This window comes from Neolamprologus brichardi, chromosome 3 (genome assembly GCF_056152115.1).
Source record: "Neolamprologus brichardi isolate AB-2024 chromosome 3, ASM5615211v1, whole genome shotgun sequence".
NCBI classification, from domain to species: domain Eukaryota; kingdom Metazoa; phylum Chordata; class Actinopteri; order Cichliformes; family Cichlidae; genus Neolamprologus; species Neolamprologus brichardi.
In genome coordinates, this window is record NC_142106.1 from 28,907,082 (window position 1) to 28,924,553 (window position 17,472).

The window sequence follows — 17,472 nt, forward strand, 5'->3', positions numbered from 1 at the left end:
TAAGTTAGTAATAGATTGGATGTGCGCCTGAGAAGCCAAATGTATGCTAAAAATCTTCTCATCCGCCTTACCGTGTCTGTTTGTCACAGAGCATATTGGAGAAAATTGACATGATGAGGAATGACTGATTTGGAGCTATTATTACAGCAGGTGTCAAATTTTCATTGATTAGCATCACCTGTAAACGGTTACACTGGAATAAGTACAAATCAGTAAATGCTGCTACCATGCTAAACTATTCCCTTCTAAATAAGATTTATGTTGTAGTGCTCGTTCCCTCACATGGAAACTGTGCATACCAAGAGGGTACAGCGTTACCCCTGATGCCATGTTTGTGCCGTTCATTTTCTGCCCAGCTCAGCTCTTCCTCTGCCTGAGGAGCTATTGACAAACATCCCAGATTATGTAACACGCCTCTGACAGCACCAGACTGGGCGCACTTTTTGACATATTTAGGTTGAGGCTTAAAATTTTCACCACAGAGTTCAGCTGAGGGGGAAAAAAACATACATCTGAGCATGCTCTACTCCCAACGTCCAACTGAAGAAATATGAATGAGCTCAGGCAGGGCGCTTGTCTATAAATAGGGTGTTGTGAAGGCCTGTTTGGACTTGTGGAAACAGACAGGGCATTGTGCTGCCTGGCCTATCTGTATCAGGACTCTAACCATCAGGCTAAGGACTGAGCTGTCCTGATACAAACAAACACACATACTCTGGCCTAGATGCTTCTATATGCCGGCTGCTGTAATCTCACCCACCTACACATATAAAATCCATACACGCTGACCCAGATGCCGAGACTGTTACGTTCGTTTACACCTACACAGGATATAAAAAAGTCAAATCCATATTTCTACACATACTCATCTGCGCTAGACGCCAACATCGGCCAATAACAATTGATATCATAAACACAGTGCCACTTGCATTGTCCCAATTTAATCTCACTTGCCTGATGTTAAATTCCCAGAAGTTAAGCATCGCTCTGTGTCGTTTCAGGCAGTTCGGTAAAAATACAACTAAGCTCATATTACTAATGCCCGTACTAGTGTGCCAAACAGCTATAGCAGGTGTCATATCGCAGTAACCGGCCCATCTGCAGTTGCACAGGCAATGTTAAAAACAGAACTGCTTTGATAGCCCCGTGTGATTTTAAAATTTAAGCAGACAATGAATCTCACAGTTTGTAGAAATTAATCTGAAATGGTGGTAGATGAAGATTTCGGCTTTCTGTAAAAACACATTTAAAAAGATTCAATAAAAAAAAAATCTCTGTTCTTTTTTTATGTGCTTTTGGCTGTCATTATGCTGTTCAGGAAACTATGAAATGCTCTGCTGTTGGTTTTCCTTCTTCTTTAAGAGCTATAAACAGATAATAATCATAAAAATAAAAATAATCCCAGTACGCAGCCAAAAATACAGGTCTGAGTAAGGAAATCATTTCAGCTGCACTCAGCGCACTTTGGTTACCATCCAAAATAAATAAATTGATTAATTAAAAATAAATAACTAAATTTTTAGCAGCCTGTGAGCAAAAATTTCAATATTTATTTTGTATCTTTGTCTTTCATGTAACGCTGGCTGGGTTTTAACACACAGATGAATCTGTCAACACAGAAGAATCAATGTTTCTGCTGGTGCCAAAAGGCAGAAGTTCAACATTAGACAACATTACTTACAGTAGCTGCACTCAGCTGGGCCATACTCTGTATATAAAGGCTAGGAAGGGTTTTCTTCTTGTAACACATTAATTTCTCTCTTTTAAAAAAGTAGCTCTGTCTTGTTATTACAAACTGTATTTTCTTCACTATGTTCAACATAATCTCAAATCTCAATCTGAAAGTAATCACTGTTGTTAAATAACAATCCAATCTTTTCTGTGATTATACAACTGGTCTGTGATGTCTTATCTATTAAGTATTTTACTAAGTGATCAACATACAGTAGTTCCACTAAGACTTCTCTTCATGATATTTTTGATTACATGGATGCATCCCAAGCTAAAAACAACAATTTCTGACATTAAATTCTTCTTTATTACTCTATGTAATTTGATTACATTACTTACATTATATTTTTCATTTAAATTTCTTATATAAGTACAATGTAAAACATTACATCTAATGGACTCTCATGAAATGAAATTTAGTTCATTTGTATTTTCCTTAATAATTCTAATGAATAATCCTTTGAATCTATTTGAAGCTATTTCGGTTGAATTTGACTCAAAATATTGCTTCATGTTTATGAGGTCATTAAGAAATATTTTGTGATTGAAGATTTTACATTAATTACACCATTTGGGGCAGCACGGTGGCACGGTCGTTAGCACTGTTGCCGCACAGCAAGAAGGTCTTGAGTTCAATTCCACCATCAGGCCGGGGTCTTTCTGTGTGGAGTTTGCATGTTCTCTCCGTGTCTGCGTGGGTTCCCTCCGAGTACTCTTCCTCCCACCGTCCAAAGACATGCAGCTTGTGGGGATAGGTAAATTGGATAATCCAAATTGCCACTAGATGTGAATGTGAATGTGAGTGTGAATGGTTGTCTGTCCTTGTGTGTTAGCCCTGTGACAGACTGGCGACCCGTCCAGGGTGTACCCCGCCTCTCGCCCTATGACAGCTGGGATTGGCTCCAGCACCCCCCGCAATTCAGTATGTTATCCCCAGATTTTTTCCCATGCAGATGCTGCACCGTGTTGTTCATCAGATTGCCAATTTTCCCTCTAAAAACAACTCAAAACACATGAGAGACACATCACACATTGCTCAATATACTGGTATTTGCCAGCTATCTGCTAACCCATGTGCCAGTCCTATATTTAGACTGCTTTTATAATTTACTCCTTATCTCCACTCGTGGATGAAATATCTACAATATATTCACCGACTAGCCAATACAATTGTTTTCTTAAAAGCTGAGCAGCTTTTTCCTTCTTAGCAATTGTAGAACTTTTGACATTTGCATTGTAAAGTGAGAACTGCCTTTGTGGCTTTTCTGTTATGGATATTGATTTCCTTCTCACTTATTTAAAATGATCTACAATGTTTATGTTTAGGTTCGAGTGGCAAAGAGATTAAACTGGCTATAAGCCATCCAACACTTTTTGGCAACTCTGCTATAAACAAAGAGTGATAAACAAACCCCACAGTAAAATAAAACTCGTAGACTTAACAGGCAGTTACACCCACAGATGTAAACATCAGCTCCATATCAGCATTGAAACATCATCAAACACAAGAACACAGTCCATTGCTGCAATGACACCTAACTTTTAAGCATTAGTAACACAGCTACACAATTACAGAAAGACTGTATTCACCCAACAGCTGGCACGTACTTTAGCGGAGATCATTTCAGTGTTGTCAACGACTCAACATAAGGATAAAGGCTATTTCTGAGCAGTGGAGATGACAAGAGCATTTACTTTCCTGATATTCTGGGACATGAATGCACCTCTGAAGCAATACTCAGAGTTCAATTATAGCTGTTTACTGCTCCACATTGCTGCACATACACACATTCATCTCCCTTCCAGCATTATCAGTGCTAGTTACACGCATGAGTCCTTAGGGACATACAATTTAAGATGATGAAACATGTAGGGTATTTGGTGACGATTTCAGTGTCCCTCAGTTTAAATCATAACAGGACTTTGAGTATCTTCAATACCTTTCTTTTTAAATCAAGTTGATGAAAAACAAATCATTTTATATTTGTGTTAATGAAGTGGTGTCAAGTTTGAAAATAAGTTCTGAAATTTCCAGATATGAATCAATTTTCTCCAGTATTCAAGGTAAGAAATAAACAATGGTCTGTCTTCCAACAGTTCAGGCATATCATCATTCCCAGCGGTCAGCACTGATAGACTCTCAAACACCGCAAGAGTAAATGTTAATATTGGTAGAGTAAACAGGTAAGGTGACAGTCTAAATATGCTTGACCGAGTTTTCACCGATAGCTCAGGAAGACTATTTGTTATAAAGCAAATTTAATTTATGCAATATTTAATGTTGTGTATTACAAAACTTTGTGTGTTCTATTATCTACATCTTCACATTTTTTCTTGTAGTTATTAATGTTGGGTAAAATGTTCCAACTGGTTACCATCACTCCAGCACCTGGTGATACCTCGTGAGTGGAGGCAAACTACTAAATAGCAGTGCTATTCCTTCAGGGCATGCAAGGTATCAAGCAGTGCTTGCCCTGGGAAATCTAACAACAGACATCCATTGCTGTTAACATGTACCGAAGCTTCTCCTTCCATCTCCTTTGCTTTTATCCAGTAAATTACTGCTATCAGTTGGGTATTGTCTCTAAAAGCAGGCTTGTCTCTGCTTGAGTAAGAGCCACTGAGATCTGTAGTTTCTGTCATTTTCAAGGGTGTGTCTGTATCCAATAAAAACATGCTCTGTGTGCTTTCACTGTAGTGTGAATAACTTTTTAAAAACTCCTTTGGCACGTTAGTAAGGAAGCTTTGATGGTAGACATGACTCCTGCCGTGTCTGGTTTAATAAAACAGAAAAGGTAAACAGGTGCAAGATGCACCAGCATTTTCCCATTAGCATGTAAAATAGATCAGCTGGTTAAGAATATGAACTAAACTTTTTCACTAACACACCACCTTAATTTGTCTTTTCTTTTTTTTACTGCTAGATTTTGGCAGTTAAACTGTCAAATATATCTCACATACTAGTTAGTTTGGCTTATATTGTTATACATTGTTCTTTTAAAATATTTCTTGTACTTGCCCTTTTGACTTTACACATATGGAAAAGAAATAGTAAAAACTTATATGATTTACTCATGAAAGTGGCCACTTTCTCATTACTTTCATATATTGTTTTAGTAAGTATCCAAAACATACAAGTTTCATTATATAATTTTTCAAGGGATCATATATCTGTTTTCACTCTTGTATGCTTTTCATACAAGTTTCACACAAGACAGATACAAACTTTATAAGATTTTTATATATATCTTTTCCATATGGGTATACAGTATGATGCATTACTGTAGATTAAGCAGAATGCCAATTATTTGAGCTCAACATGTGCAGCAGTATTATTGATTCATTTAATAGTGATGGGAAACATTTTCTTAGCAGAGTGATTACTTTTATTTTTAATACTTTATATACAATTTGATAATAAATCAAAGTTTTATGTGTAAGTATGTATTTTATAATGCTATATTGATACTAATGATAAATGTAATAATATTTTACAATTCTTCGGCTAGGAAGTACTGCAGAAAGAGATGCCCACGAACAGTACAGCAAGAGGCACAAAGATGAAATCATGAAAAACAATCATAAAATAATGAAAGGCAGAACAAAATCATAAAATGGCATGCTGTCAACTGGCAGTTTGTATTGTTGACGTGTGTCAGATTTATTTTCTTTTTCTAAAAGGGGTGGTCACCATTTGTGTTTGTCATTTTGTAAAAGTCACTGTGCAACAGGGCAGGGCAATATGGCCAAAAATATTTATCACGATATACATTTGAAATTTTGCAATAACAATTTAACTGATGATATAATTGACACAAGACAAAACACTTTACAACTACACAACTTTATTAGTGCAAAAAAAAACATCAATGTATTTTCACTTGAAGAAGCAGCTGTTTTATGTGCATTAAAGCTATATAAATATTTAACAGTGCAAATGCAAATTCCTTGCTGACAGTTTAACCAAAAGGCATTTCCAGTGGAAATTGGCCGACATATCCTCAGCATAACCATGTATAATATCCACAAAACTTAAAAAGAGGTTATAGACACACAATACGGTAATATTATGTTGAAGCACAGTACGTATCACTCCGCGACCCTCCTGCCTACGATAGCCATAATGCTCCGATAATCCATCAAGCAGTGCGGCTTCATAGCTTCCCAAAGTCCTATTAAAACTAGTGCTGACAGCGTTAACTTCGTTAAAATGACGTTAACGCGGTTATGGCGGTAACGCGGCAAATCTCCGTTAGCGAGTTAACAGAGATGTGGGGCTGGACGGCACTAACGCATTGACGGTTATTCGGCCCACTTGCATATTTTTCCAAAAATTGTGCTTTGGTGTGTATCTGATGGACGAAAACCAAACCAGTTCCACACCACTGAAGTTGCAGCATTTTTACAAACCAATTCTGGTTCATCTGTTTCATTCAATGATCCGCTTCCGCCCTTCTCATTCTCCGTCACCGCCATGCTTTTTCCGTCATGTGCGTATGAAAACAAAGGCACTGCGCATGCGCGTTTTACTCATGTTCTATAGCGATATTTCATTTTCTTATTGTTGACCTACATTATACCGGTATTACCTTGAACGGTATGATACGGCCCAGCCCTACTGCACAACACTGCTAAAATTTCAAAATATACAAAATTCAGAAAAAACTCACCCTCAAAAACTACCAGCTCTATTTGTCCAAATGCTGATCCCTGTCTAACGCCTTCCATCTACAATAAACTTAAATAATAATAAACTAAAAACAGTAAACTAATAAAACATTGAGCATGTTTAAGCTGACTTCCCAGAAGGGTAAAAAGTCAAATTGTTATTGACAATCCATGTAAACCCCACAGAACTAACTAATCTATAATGACGTCAAGTTGTTCAGTAGCCAACAGGTTTGCTGGTGCAGGAACAATAGTCACCATGTGTAGTTTTTACAGTGGCGAGCATCCTGCAAGCTACAGAAGAGCAACACTGAGCAAAATAAAGTGTGTGCCACGCAGACTGTCACTGTTCAACACAGTTTAATGATGTCAACAAGTTTATCTCCTTGGATTACTTGTGTGTCCAGAACACAAATACTCTTGTACCATCAGATCAAAGGGCAGCCGTTCCAGCTGAAGGGTTTATTTTTGGCCCTGACAGATGTGTTTGACACAGCTTCCAAAAAAATAAATAAATAAATAAATGTCTCCTGTGAAAAGTCAACAGCCCCGCTCATTCATAGTAACACCATCCGGCTGCTTAACTGAGCTGATCACGAGGCTGACATTTAACATAGTCTGAGAGAAATGTTACCAAATATATATAGAATATATAATGAGAATAGATGTTACTGGTGTCTCACAGTCACAGTGTCTGCAGCTCATCAGCTGTGGAACCTATATCAATATAAAAAGATGTACAGCGGAACAATTTGTTCTCATATCCTCTATAAATAACCAGTGTTTTATAATGTTCTGACGCTGAACAGATTAGAGCACCAGAAACACTTTGAAGTCAATAAGCAAGTCTTCCAACACAGCACTCTGCTCTCAGACACACCAGCATGGATCTATAAGTCTATTCAACGTCAGACACATAAAGAAACATAATGAAATCATTTGAAGTAAGTAAGCTGCAGAATCCAAACAGCACTTCATTAGTGATGTTTTAGTGTTGATTTATTACCGGGTAGGTCAATGTTTAATGCTCCAGTCAGCTCACCACCCTCTCTCCCTATCTCTCTCTCTCTCTCTCTCTCTCTCTCTTTCTCTCTCTCTCTCTATATATATATATATATATATATATATGTGTGTGTGTGTGTGTGTGTGTATGTATATTCACATGCAGCTTGGACCAGCGCCTGTTTCATGAGCTTACAGTGTATGATTTGCAATTTAAATTTTAAGCCTAAACATGAATGACAAGTGCACAGCTGCTATATTTAGTGCAGTAAAAATGCAGGAAATGCTTGTTTTATTCCTAGCACACTGAACTTCTAGAATATTATCAAAATACAACCACTGACTTGTTTTTTTAGCATGTTACAGATGTTTAGATATCACAATCGGTCAGTATTTTAAAATCTCCTCCTTCAAATACAACTATTTCATGCTCAAAGCCCTGAAAGGAAGTGCCAGGATTTTGTTTTCTGCAGCTCTCACAAATGTGTCAGTTCTGACTGTAGGTGAATGGTCAATATGGGAAATGCAAACAGTATGAAATTCCATCAAAGTACAGTTTGGAGCTGCTGAGGCAGAGTGTTATCTGGGCACGCACACTGTTCAGCTTTCATCTGCTACACTTCTGATATATCATTTTGTGTCTGCCCTCCTCCACACCAGCACAACCCGATTGCTGTTGTTGTGGATGAGGCCGCTCAGAGTGCTGACATGTGGCGTCATAACGCTTTTCATTAATAATGATAAAACTCTTCCACAAAATAATAAAAGACCCACAGAAAATAACAGATGAAATGCATTAAAGGGCTCGTTTTTAAAAAGACAAACACACATATACCACCCAACCCCCAAGAGGCATATATACACACACACATATATATACACAAACACAAAGCATCAGCAGATAAGACCAAAACTCTGACATTTGGGTGAACTAACCGTTTAAAATACTCTAAAACAAAAAAAAGGAGGAAGTAACTTTTTTCAACTATGTCGTCACTGCAACGCTGATTGTCGTTATTGCCATCATTACCATCATTTCTGTTTTAGTTTTATTTGAATACACCGACACAAATTTGGACTTGGCTCCTGGTAACACCACACCCACCAGCAAAAGAGAAACAATACACTCCTGCCGTGTGGCCGTGTTTCTGGGCTATGTACATCTCCGCGCACCCCATACGCGCAGAGTCAGGGTGCGCTTGCGTAACGCTGCATGTCCACGTCTCAGAGCCTGAACAGTTCTGGAACGAACGTTCACTTTTTCTTCCCCCAGAAGATGAGCCTGTCTGTGCGCGCGCGCGTTATCAGCAGGGGGCTCTACTTCACTCAAAGAGCAGCGAGGCCGCGAGTCTCCAAATGCGGTATGACTCACAGAATCTGCGCGCGAGCCTGCTTGGGTGCGTGCGTGCGTTCGTGTAGCTCGCGGCAGAGTAAAGACAGAAAAGAACTGTCTCTGGAGCAGTGTGTAGACAGAACAGTGTGTGTGTGTGTGTGTGTGTGTGCGTGTCCTTGGTTTGGGCACGACACACTAAAGCAAAACATTTCCACTCGCGCTCGAAGATATTCCGTAAAAGGAATGCGAAACGCACATTTTCACTCAATTTTACTCCTTTTTTTCCTGATGTTTTACTCGCGCAATAACACGGCCCGTGAACACACACACTCACAAGAGACACACCTCCATTTGACATTGACACATATTACACACCCTCTCCAAAGAACCACAACACCCTCCTCGCTCCCCTCTTATCAGCAGATTACTACTCCACAAAAGCCCCCCCAAGTCCCCCTGTTCACACAGACAAGCCCAAAGCTTTCCATCTAAGAAAAAAAAAGTATGAGCCCCGAAATTCCCACTGCTGCTGCCCAGTAAGGACACCTAACTGGAAAACACCACAAAGAAAGAGCGTTGATGCTTCTCTCTCTGCTGAAAGGCGTAGACACAAATAAAAAGGTGGGGGGCGGGGTAGGGGGTATGTATATGAACATGTCAATAGTGGCCTTAATTCTGTGTACGGGAGATTTGAGCCGTGCCACTGAGCAGTTATGTCTGGTTCAGTCATGACCGACAGAGGAGGCTGGGAGAGGTGGGGTGGGGTGGGGGGGGGGGGGGGGGCAACAAAGACCCGCTGGCTATGCCACATGTGCGTGTCAATAACGCGCACTGCTCTCCCTCTGTCACGGGCTCACTCTCACCAAACTACAACTTAAAGCATACTGTTGGTGTTTATTAGCACTCCTCTTATTAAGTGAGCACATATCTGGCCCAGAGGCGTAACGTTTGTTGAGTTTTTGTTCGGTTGCTGTATTGTTGTTGAACGGTGCGGACTACATCCTCGCATCTCTGTGAATTTTTGGCACCGAGTTCACCAACACAAAACAATACCCCCGAATCCCACCACCCTTTTTCTCTTCTTCTTCTTCGTTTTTTTTCTTTGTTTGTTTTTGTTGTTGCACTGCTGTTTAATGAACACTGACTAACCACAAAGGCTACTCCCAGACTTTCTCCAGGAGGACACAAAGAGATTTTTTTAAATAATTAATTACGGCAATAACTCATTTATTAATATAGAAGAAAATAACGTATATAAATAAACTCACCGTTTATTCAGCAAGTGGGGAATACAAAAAAATCTTCGAGCAAAATTGTGGGACTTGTAGAAAATATATTTGTATCTGTACGACAAGTCTCGCTCTCCGTAATTTTCTCCTCGCTCTCTTCCCAGCCTGTCCCTCCAAGCTTCCCGCTAATCTCCTGTTACTTCACTTTTCCTCCACCTCCTTTATTTTTCCACTGCGCCTTCCTTCTCTGTGTGTCCACCGGCGTTGGGGTTTTTTTCTCCTTTTCTCCAGCAGGAGGAACATTCAGCACACTGGGAGAGAAAAATACTCAGCGGTCACTCAAAAGGCAAGATGGAGCCATTGAGGTTTTAGGGGTGTTTTTAAAGTCATCTGCCGGTAAGTCAACAGCGGGTCTCGGTGAAGTGGGTTGTTTTCATTCAGACAAAGGGTAATGTATAGAAAGATGGTGACAGCTACGGTGTGGATGTGATAAAAGCTGACGAGACGTCGAGAGAAAAAACAGCGGGCTTCTATTTTCTGGCTCACCCCTCTGCTTTGACGCCACAGTGGTACAGCCCACCCTCACCGGGCTTGAGGAATAGAGCCGAGCATTCCCGCCTGGGCTCGAGCCAGCAGGTAAATAAACACACCTGCCCACGCAGAGAAAAGAAAGATAAACTTAAGGAAGACCAATAATGAGCCCCACTCCCCAACCAAAGACGGTCTGGTGGCATTTAGGGATGGGGTCAGGGAAGGAGGTTCTGGTCACTCTGTGTGTTTGTGCCCCGGAATATGCCACCTTCAAAGACTGGGCCATTTAAAAACATCCACGAAGCAGGGCTTTGACTTTTCACGAGTTTCCTTTGGTCAAAACAAAACTAACCACCAAAAACAGCTCAATTTTTAACAGCTAATTATTTGAAAAACTAATTTTCAAGCTACATTAATGAATACCTTCAGATTATAGTGGAGGACATGTCAAACTCATTTTATATAACGGGTCACATACAACTCACTTTAATCTTAAGTGGGCCAGACCTTGAAACTCCCCTTTCTGTAAAAGTTAACTACACATTAAATCCCTGATATCTCAATATAAGGAAGGAAAAAAGCAATTTCAACAATACGTCTCAGTTTTTCCAAATGATAAAAACATGCTGCTGTAGTTAATGAAATAAATCTTTCAGTATGACTCTTTGGGCTTAAATTGTAAAAAAATGTGTGATATTGCATCACCCAAATGGTGATATAATTATAAAGTTTATGTAATAATATTTATGCTGTCCTTCATATTTTCTAAAGCCATCCAGTGGGCCGGAATGGAGTCCTCATTGGGCCGAATCTGGCTCCCCGGGCCTTGCGTTTAACACCCCTATACAGAAATAATTCTGAAATCATACTCTTAACTGGTTTTATTGAATCTGCAAAGAAGTTAATCAAAATTAGCAGCATTTAAAGACCCAACACTACAAACTTACACTACAAAATCAGTTTAATAGTTTAATCAGTGCAAAATCAAAATAGTAATAACAAATTACTTTTTAATTACAGTAATTTTAAAAATGCAGGTTTTACATGTAAGTGCCAGTGCATGGATGAGAGATTCAGCAAAGTGTAAGATCTTTAAATCACCCACTTTGCACAAATTATTGACAGTAATTTTGGTGAATTCTGTACTGATTCATAATAATAACAATAATAAAAATTATTAATAATTTAATAAATTCAAGTAGAAAAATTAGATACCTTGCTCCATTTATTTGCCAACAACGTCCCAGTAGTGATAGTAAGAGAGTGAAGCGTAGAGTAAAAACAACTCTGTGACAGGCCCCTGGGCACATTTTCTTTTTTATTCTGCATATCTAAACAATCCAATAATATTTTTGGCTGGCTTTTTATCAGCTTCATGAACAACAACCACAGTGAGAGGTTGGCAAATGTACAAATTTATATAGGTGTATGAATTCATGTGAACATCTTCAGACATATTACCACAAACCCAAAACAGATTTAATTGTCATGCTGAAGTAACGAAGAAAGCTGTAATGTCTAAAAGCACTGAACAAATGAGACAAGCTTATTAACCACAGATCCTCACAAACAAACCACTTATTTCTACAATTCCTCATTCAACAATCATTTTCAGTGGACCAGGTACATATATCACACGCACACTGTTCAGTATGAATGCATATTTTCAACAAGCACAAACTACGGGCATATCAGAACTTCATCTTGCACTCAGCAAAGTCATTGACAGCACTGCTCAAATCCAAACTCCTGGCAATATACTCACAATACTCTCTTCTCTTCATCCATTTTTAAGCACTTGAGACTTTTAAACACATGCCATTGTGCCCATGAGCTAATCAATAAGACACTTTGTGAAAAACTAATTGATGCATGCTCGATTTTCCAGGTAAAAAAAAAATCCTAGAAAGCTGATTCTGTTACTGTGGATGTTGCGTTGTCAGTGTGAGAAACATCTCCATCAGTTAGCCGAGGCTGGACAAGTGATGAAACATTTCTCCCACTGAAAACGCGACGTCCAGATGAACAGAATCAGTTTCAATTGCGTTTTGGTCATCATCCACAAATGACAGAGAGCATGGTCAGGAAGTACAGCGTGCCTCTGCACCATCAAAGATTTTCAGAAAAGGTGCCGATTATGATCCGTGGAGTGTAAAATGACAGAGTAAATATTTTCATAGCTGGAATTCAGTTCTTGAGGAAACTGTATAACGTATGCTTTATAAATAAAAAGTTAGGCTTTGGTTTCACAAGGTAGAATTATGACGTAAACAAATTAGTGGAACTCATACCGTCGGCCCACTTTACCATAACACATTTAATATTTGTTTAATGTGGAAGAGCCCTCCTGACATTGATGTAGACCGGGCCTCTCCTCCTACCTTCTATCCTGTTGGATCTCATGTCTTTGATAATCGACATCTAGCCTATATAGGTCCAACAAATTGCAACTGGGGTGTGGATAGGTTGAAAAATTTAGCATAGGTTATCAAAGCAGTTAGGAGTCCCACTTTGGCAAAAGCTTAAATTTTTTTTGCATGACTGCACTGAAAGTTAACTTGGTACTTAGACCCTGTTTGTTAACTTAAAGGCAGATTAACTGATTTGGTTATGTAGCTATGTGATGCAGTCTTTATATCCAGTCGGCAAACTAAAGTTGTATAGCGGTGTCTTGTTGACGTGTAAATGTTTCTGTATATATACACATCTTTTAATGGCATTTAGCTACAATTTAGTCCAGTTGCATAGTTCTGTGTTCTGCGCTAGAACTCATAGTGGGCTCTTTCACTCACGGAAGGAAAAATAAATATGACACATGCAGTTCCAGCTAAAACTGTACTGTAAGCTACAGCCAACTACTGAGAACCAGAGCGTCGCTCATCAGCTCTGTGGTTGTGTAAGTCAGGTTAGAGTTTCCCCAAGTGGGACACATACAAAGACTTATATTGCCACTCAATTACATTATTTCCCCCATGTGTTTTCCACAGCAACAGTCAAAGTGAATGACTGAACTATTCCGGTGGGATTTCATACGGAATGTGTGGTTCCATACTGTGGCCTTATTTTTCCACCTCTAAAATGTAAAGGAGTTCCTATAAATATTGTAGCTGTATGATTATTATCCTTCAAAGATAATTATCCTAACTAAATGGTGCTGCATGAGGGCATTTTTAGACAAGTTGTCTAAATGCTGCATGTTGTAGTGGTATTATGATTTTTTTTTCCCCAAATCCATTCAAACATTGTGCTCTTTGGATAGATTTGGCATAAAACTTCATCAATATGTTCTGTGCATCATAGCTGGCGGTTTAAAAATCTCTTGACAGCTCTAAATGCACCCCCTTACATAATGATCCTCCAGCCTGTGCTTCTGCCATGTTGTTGTAAGCCAGATATTTGTTCCACCAGAACACACTGACGCCCATTTAAACAAGTTACAGTGTCGCTGTGAATTCAGTCCTAGTCGGCAAATACAATACGAATGCCCTCATACTTCACTGGGTAAAGAAAATCTGACTCATTCTATCATATGTTCAAACTCTCCGTTACAGAAGACAGATCAGCTCCATTTAAAACTGAGATGGAAAGAACTCAAGACACGCACTGTCGCAACTGCTACAATTGCCTCACTTATATATCCGTGGCCACTGCTTATCTTGACCCACCAGCTGTGGCGACAGGCTGGATTAAAGGGCTTTCAGGTGACATAACACACCCTGTGGTGGACTCACTAGAGGCCCAATGGCGTCTGATAATATTTGTTGCTGCAAACATAACACGAATCAGTGTCCTCAGTTTTGGATAAAATGATTTTCTCTGCATACAAACAGTAAACTAAGAGTCTATGCAGCGTAAATCGTTATTGTCTGCGTGTGTGTCTTGTTTGTGCCCCTTCCAAGCTTTCAGAGTAGAGGGCTGCCCCTTGCTCTGCCTGATTCTGCTGCTGTACTCTTTATGTTAAATAGAGTTCTCTCTACCCGCTGTTGCCAAGTGCTTGCAGGTCTTTGCTGCTGAAAGTGATTATTGAGGCCTTGAGGCAACTATTGAGGAGGCCAACTATTGTTACAATCTGGTACAAAAGATGACAACAAATAAAAATGAACTTAAATTAATGAATTTAAATTAATGGATGTTCATGTTAGACTTTTAACAAAAAAAGTGTTTCTTTAACAACTCTATTCAACATTTCTAGAATTTTTTTCCAATTAAAAAAGTTTCTCAGTAGAAGAATAAGAATTAAAAAATAAACGCTCCAGTGGCTCAAACTCATGAGCTCATGCGTTGGAGTTCACAACTTATCACAACATGTTAATTAACCTCGTGTAGATATAACAGAATTCCTGAACTTATTATGCTGACAGAAAAGATTTATTTGTAAGAGTCCGACAAGTTAAGATCGTCATGCAACAAATGATAAAAGAACAACTTTTTTGATTTATTCTAAACTTACTACAGTATTTATGGTACTCTTATCATGTCACTATGCTTACATACAGCACATTCCACTGAAAACTAATAGTAATAGTTCCAGGTCTATAGATTAGAGAAGCAGATTAGTTTGAGTGGGAGGCAGATGGATGATTTATACCTGCATGCAGATTTAGATTACATCATACATGTGCAGTGTTGGGAAGGTTACTTTTAAAATGTATTCCATTACAGATTACAGATTACATGCCCCAAAATGTATTCTGTAACGTATTCCGTTACGTTACTCAATGAGAGTAACGTATTCTGAATACTTTGGATTACTTAATATATTATCATGCTGTTTACAACTACATGAATGTACTATTGCTGTGATTTATTACTGTTACTGAAGGTCCGCGGCTCCGAACCATAGTAAAGGGACCTCTGGCTAATACGGTGGGTTCGTGTCAGGCTCGTAGCTGAAAACTAGCTTTACTTTGTTGTCTGGGTCAACTTTGCTAGCAGAGACAGAGAGAGGCGTTGAAAGGCTGCTCCAACGGAACTTATTGTTTTTGGTGGAAAACACGAACACGGTGTACAGTCGAGTCTTAATAGCTTACTTACAACTGGGCTCGTCAGGCTCTCTTCTTGGCTGCAGTGGTTATTATTATATTTACATGCTTCCAGCTCCCGTTTCTGCTCGATGACAGCTCGTACTTTTCCTTTTTCTCCCTCCCTCGCTCACAGACACATAACGTGTATGGCAGTCCATTCTCCCTGCAGCACGGACTACACTGCCTATGATGCTACATTCTTTAGAGCTATACCTGTAGCATTCTGCCTGTTAGCTTAGCACAACAACAACAAAAAGGCCTCTCTCACCCAGGAAACACGCAGATAGAGAGTGTCACCCTGTAACCATGGCAACCGTAACGCTGCCGCCTGGAACAACAGAACGTAGCTGTCAAACAAACCCAAACAGTCCTGACCCGCCACAATATGAAACAGGGAAGTACCACCGTGTAATCCATTTATTTCAACAAAGTAACTGTATTCTAAATACCACCTTTTTAAACGGTAACTGTAACGGAATACAGTTACTCATATTTTGTATTTTGAATACGTAACCGCGGTACATGTATTCCGTTACTCCTCAACACTGTACATGTGCATAGCTATGTAAAACTTGGCTGGATGGATGGATATTGAATTTGTTTGCCTATCTCAGCCAGCTACTCGGCTGGTGTTGGATTGAATTGGACAGCCAGTATTAAACTGGTGCATGTTTTCTGTCTTCCAACTAAATGTATAGGAGTCAGCAGTCATTTCCAGATGTGTTTTTCAAAGCTGTTCCAGGTCAGCTTATTTGCACCACGGGCTGAAACAGCATGTGAGACGTTCTCTCCATCTTGTCCCGACCTCTGTGTGACCTGAAATGAACTCGAACTTTAAATCAGGCCAAATCTACTGTGTCTGCAATCACTAAAGCACAGCAGGAGCCAGTGATTGAGCAGCCTCGCTCCACCAAACAATAGTGAGTCACTGAGGTCATGGCAGGTTGATTGGCCCATGAAAAATTTTCTCCTTCTCGGCATCTATTACATATACCGGTCCTGAGGATAAAATACGTGTGTGTATGTGTGTGGTCTGTGGGGATTTCTGGCACCCTTGGAGCCAGTCAACACTGTAACAAACAGATACCTTCTAGTGTAAACATGTCATTGCGGGGAACTTTGTTTTTGTACTACTGACAGTAAAAAGGCTAGTGAGAGGACTGAATTATTCCAGTGTACAGTAACTCTCTACATTAAAAAAAAAGTTTGACGCACGGCATGATACACGACACAGAGAGAACAGCCAGCCTGGAACTAGTTTTGTTTGTTTTCTGATAAAACACTGACTGCTGAGCTACAAGGACACGCCAGCAGCTACATGTTGAGCACAATCTGACACTGCATGCAGTATTGCATTCAAAAACATTTAAAATTAAGGATAATTTAATTTAACAATTAATTCTGAATTGTGAGTGGATTTCAGGCAATTTGAAAAATAGGTTATTTCTCATTTGGACTGTTGATGAAGCAGAAGGCACAGGCTTCCATTATAATCATGTTCACCCACAGCTCAAATTAAATATTTGCCTGTGTGGTCTTATTCACTCTAGTGCTTTTAAAATAATGAGATTTGAGCTTTATCATGATTAAACTGCAGCCACAGTAGGTCTGGGTAGCCGGTCATGGGCAGGAAAGTATTTGTCACATGTTTGAGCATCAACACAAATCTAGCTGTGGTTGGGTCCGAGATTTTTTACACTTCCAGCAACTCGTTTGCCACTCAGTCGGTTCAGTCGTGTTCCCAAATTCTGTTTTTAGAAGTATTCTGGTTCATGTCACACCAGCTGGACTACACTTGGAGTTTACAGCCAGGTGTAAACGTAATCTGTCCAGTGTGACCAAACACTGAAGAGGAAAAAAAAAAGTCCTGGAATTCAAGAAAGGTCAGTGACTATTGGTGTTAACTGAAGCACAAGGCCAAGTACTATTAGCTTACCAGTGGAAAAAAAAAACA

At 39.4% G+C, this 17,472-nt stretch overlaps 1 protein-coding gene across 2 annotated transcripts in view; it reads right to left on the reverse strand.

The window, feature by feature from the left end:
• ndrg2 (NDRG family member 2) overlaps positions 1–10,290 on the reverse strand; it is a 44,324-nt gene extending 34,034 nt beyond the window's left edge. Inside the window, exon 1 of one of the 2 annotated variants that reach the window (XM_087835896.1) lies at positions 10,003–10,290. The gene's annotated coding sequence lies outside the window, so the exon portion shown is untranslated. Of the gene's footprint in view, positions 1–954; positions 1,266–10,002 lie in introns of those variants that run through there. The other variant, XM_087835900.1, reaches the window with a different exon arrangement.
• Positions 10,291–17,472: the final 7,182 nt, after the last annotated feature.